General features: G+C 31.8%; 1 protein-coding gene across 1 annotated transcript in view; it reads right to left on the bottom strand.

Annotated features, from left to right (window-relative positions):
- LOC137627387 (irregular chiasm C-roughest protein-like) overlaps positions 1–5,000 on the bottom strand; it is a 129,156-nt gene that overhangs the window by 124,032 nt on the left and 124 nt on the right. The window contains exon 1 of the mRNA XM_068358471.1: positions 4,664–5,000. This exon is cut by the window's right edge and continues 124 nt beyond it. The gene's annotated coding sequence lies outside the window, so the exon portion shown is untranslated. The remainder of the gene's footprint in view (positions 1–4,663) is intronic.

Raw genomic sequence — 5,000 nt, 5'->3', positions numbered from 1 at the left:
ACTGCTGAGATGATATTGGCTAAAAATCAAGTGACTCCCAGAATACTTTCAAGATTAATTTGTAGAGTTTGGTATTAAGAGGCAAAACCGGATTATTGGGAGCTAGGAGTTATGAAAATGACAAAAACAAAAAAATAAAATAAAAAGAAATAAATAAAAGGTCTGACTGACTGAGATAATTACAGAGGTATAACACTTACGTCAGTTATCCTGAAAATCTATGGCAGATTTATTTGAAGATGCCAGAGAGAAAAATTGATGGAAAGCTGAGAGATGAACAAGCAAGATTTAGAAATGGTCGAAGTTGTACTGACCAAATCATATTTTTGAGACATGTTGTACAGCAATGTTTAGAATATAGAAACTTATTTTTGATGGCATTTGTGGACTATGAAGAAGCCTTTGATAGTTTGCACTGGCCAATTTTGTGGAGAGTCCTGTGTAATTATGGAATTCTCCTAGATATGTAAATTTGATAAAGGCTGTTCATGAGCATAGCAAGTGCAAAGTTAATGTTAATAGATTCCCATAAAATGAACTTCCAGTGAACAGCGGAGTATTCCTAGGGAATGTATTGTCACCTATGTTGTTTATCCTCATCATGGGTTTTGTTATGCGTAGAACAGTTGGAGATGGCGGTAATAGGAAATTAGATGACCTTGAGTATGCGGATGATGCTGTCCTTATTAGCAGAACACCACAGGATTTACAATGCTTGCTTACCAAACTGCAAGATAATTAGAAGAAAGACAGAGATGATGAGAACGGAGTATGCAATTGAAGATGAAATATCATTGGAAGGAGAGAGGATTAATGAGGTAGACTCATTTAAGTATTTAAGAACTATGATCTCCAATACATGGTCATTAGGATTAGAGTTTAGTGAAATATTGAAAAAAGCAAACCAGAAATTGGCTAGGTTAAGTAAAATTTGGAAATCAAATCACGTGAAATTACATATAAAAATCAAACTATATATCAGTTCAGTGAGATTGGTATTACTGTATGGACATGAGCCGTGGTATGACAATGAAGCAATCTCAAAGAGCTTTTGTATATTTGAAAACAGAGCACACAGTAGAATATTGGGAGTTAAATGGCAGGACAGGATTTGAAATAAAAATGAAATAGAAATTACTAAAATGCCATATATGGATGACATCATAGTGAGAGGTAGATGGAGATGGTTTGGGTATGCTCTTCGCACTCCCCAAAGAAATATTAGTTCACCAAGCATTTCACTGGACTTCAAAGGGAACTAGAACAGTTTGAAGTCCAAGGCCTACATCGATGAGAACTATAAAGAGTGAAATAGGAGATGATGAGTGTTGAAGTATTGAATTAAAAGCTCAAGATAGAGACGACTGGCGAAATCTAACCGAGGCCCTGATTAGCAAAGCCATACTATTCAGGGCTACCCATACTAGGTTGGTTTGTTTTGAGCGATCAGACTAAAGTCTCCTAACATCAGTAATCTGCAGAGACCAGTGTGTTGATGAAATAGCTAAACCCCAGACATGGTTAAGAACATATCTGAGGCTTTTGTCCTGTAGTTGACAAGAAATGGCTGCATTTGTTGTTGGTGCGTTATATTATAATATATATATATATATATAAACACGTGGAATCACACACATACATACATATATGCATATATATTATATATATATATACATATATATATATATATACATGTATATAATATATATACATGTATGTATATTTTATATATATGCATAAATATATATACATATATATATATATATATATACATATATATATATATGTATGAGAGAGAGAGAGAGAGAGAGAGAGAGAGAGAGAGAGAGAGAGAAAACTGAGTAATTGTTTCTACAAATTCGTATGCGTAATAAGGGTATAATAACTGTTAATGGGAACTGATTGATCTCATTAGTGTCACGTTGAATACGTTCATATATTTAACAGACTTTCGAATTGAAACTACGAAAAGAGAGAGAATGTTTGATAGCTAGTTATCTGGCATCATAACATCAATGGTGATTGATGGCGATTAGAGTATCCTTTATAAACAATAACTCAAGATTGAAAAATAGATATGAATTAATAGCTTAACAGTGAAAAACTCAAGATTTAATATATATATATATATATATATATATATAATAATTTAAAACGCCTAAAAAGGGCAGCTTCCAATTCGACCTTAAAATTCCACTGGTATCATAAACAATGTCCCCTCCAAGAATTTTGGTGAGGATGTAAAGACGTGAAGGGTCCGTTACAAAGGCCATGCCTCCCTTCACCTACTACCGCTGACACTCCTACCAGCACATCTGATTTTGGTACTTCTGATGCAAACAGTATTTAAAGAATCATGTTCATTTGTAACTCGAATTTGTAAAATACAAGAAAAATAGAATATGTCCACACATGGTCAACACCTATTATATTTTCAAATTATTATTATTATTATTATTATAATTAGTTGGTGAAGCAGGATGGTATCAGATCAAGGGCTCCAACAGGGAAAATAGCCAAGTGAGGAAAGTAAATTAACTACTAGAGAAGTAATGAACAAATAAAATAACATATTTTAAGAACAGTAACTACAATGAAATAGATATTTCATAAATGTAATATAAAATGAGACTGATGTCAACCTGTTTGATATAAAAGCATTCGGTGCAGTGAACTCATTCACACGTAATACAGTTAAGAAATAGCCAAAATTTTAGAATAAAGAGAACTTAGATTGTCATACCTTTGTCAAATATAGCTAGCCTTTACACCCACTGTCAACTGTGTATGTTTATTTATAAAGAATTTTTTTCCTAAAATTTTCTTGAAAATGTTAACGATAGTAAACCTTTGCTCAATACTTATGCAGGTTATCTATCTATTTATCTATCTATCGCATAGATTTTATGTTTATAGCATAAATTCTAGTAAAAAGAAGCCTCGGCGTGATGTTGTTAAAAGGATTACTGTGCCAGATTCATTTGTATGTATGGGGTTAGTGGATTCATGGATTGGTATGGTATGGGGAGAGTGAAGGGTGAATTTTATTTGTATTGGGCATATTTGTTAGGGCGTAAGGGAATGTGTGACTTCCTTAGTTTTTTGGGGGTACTTATGAGAAAGGGAGGGATGGCAACTTTTTTTTTTTTTTTTTTTTGTATGGGAATTTATAGGGATGTATGGGAAGGAGAATAAACCTGTGTATGGGAGGTGTATAGTTCTCCATACATATTGTAGAAATGTGTCTATCAACGTTAATTGTATCCATTTTATTACTGTGGTTCATTTTATTTCTGTAATTATTTTCTTTGTTTTGTTTTTTGATTGATCCATTTTGCCAATGAATTTCTATTACAAAAATAAATGCCCGAATGAAAAAAAATGGGAGTTTGTAGCTGAATAGGAAATTGAAATAAATATGTTATCAAAAGTAAAGTAAATTGATCATACAATTTTTTTTTTCTATTCGAAAAAAATCATTTCACATGGCTTTGTTGCACAATTAAATGAAAAATAACAATCATTCATTAATGAAATGGTAAAGGAATATTCAAGAATACTTTTGATTATACGAAATTACTTTTAAGATGAATTACAGTAAAAAATGTCAATCAATTCGGACCTCATCTTGTATCGGGGTAATCAGCAGTAGTAGTAGTAGTAAAATAAAGACTATAAAAGTAAGAGTACTTCAACGATTTATAGTAGGTGCTGTCTACAGTAGTAGCAATAGTAGTAGTAACTGAAAGGCATTCACTGATAATAGTATCATTTTTGAAGTTGGAGTTTTAGAATTAGTGAGGTATTTTCCGTGATAGTAGTAGTACTAGTAGTAGTAGAAGTAGTGGTAGTAGTAGTAGTAGTAGTGACACCATTCTTTCGCTTTCCCGAGTAGTTGAATTAGTAGTCCTTCTACCAATAGTATTTGCTGAATGAAGTTTTGTCTGTGCCAGCATGAATAGAAATTTAAAAAAAAAAATCGCAAATAGTAATTCTGATATTAACTATTATTTCCAATGATGATAGTAATACTATCATTAATAATACTAATAATCATACTAATTTCATTAAGAGTGTCATCAATTACCATAGATGATTCATAACCTGTAAGACCCATTGTCGAAGAATATTAATGTTTATACACACATTATTCGCAGATGTGTTCAATATATAATAAATAGAATAAATATAATATAACAAATTAGTAAATAAGGAAATTTTTTGGTAAATGTGAAGCATTTTCAACTAATGAATAAGTAAATACAGAAAATTAAATGAGAAAAGAACTAATGTGATTGGTAAAGAGAAAATAAAATTCGTCGTTTGAATACATAAATAGAGTTAGTATATAAAAGTATTAGTTTTTATATTAATGAATTTTGACTTTGTTTCTTTTAACCAAAGAATAAATAGATATAATTGAAACTATTGAGTAACAAGAATTCTATTTGAAAGAAGAGATAATTTGTCATTGCTTCATTACTTTCATTCATTATTCCTGACAGATTATAACAGTTTATCTTTTGGTAAAAGTGGTGATTTCATTTACGATGTATACAAAATTCCTTCCTTTGATCTGTATACAATTATTTTTTTAATCTATATTAAGGATGTCCTTAACATGAACATTTCCCTGAAGTCAATATATTTGCGTTTTTCCTACCTTCTCGGTTCTCACCAGGTGGTGAATTCTGCGTCGGCAAACAACATGGATGCTAATTATGTCACGGAATTCGGTGAATATCACGATAGTCCATTTACGTTAAGATCAATATTTTTCAACTCTGGATATACCATGAGGAGTCTTCTCCCGTCATGAAACACTTTCTTCGTCCGCTTCGACGGAAAGAAAATACTACTAAGGTGTTTTTCTTTAAAACAAATCACGAGTCGAACATTTAGTGCACGTGTTTATCGCTTTTGGAAGAAATCCAGGGCGGCCGAGCCTTTTCTTTCAATTCATTCATCGCCTATTTAATTGGCAAAGTAGTCCGCAAATC

The sequence above is a fragment of the Palaemon carinicauda genome, chromosome 35 (assembly GCF_036898095.1).
Source record: "Palaemon carinicauda isolate YSFRI2023 chromosome 35, ASM3689809v2, whole genome shotgun sequence".
NCBI classification, from domain to species: domain Eukaryota; kingdom Metazoa; phylum Arthropoda; class Malacostraca; order Decapoda; family Palaemonidae; genus Palaemon; species Palaemon carinicauda.
The sequence above is the reverse complement of the archived record's forward strand: the minus strand, read 5'-3'. Positions and strand labels throughout refer to the sequence as shown.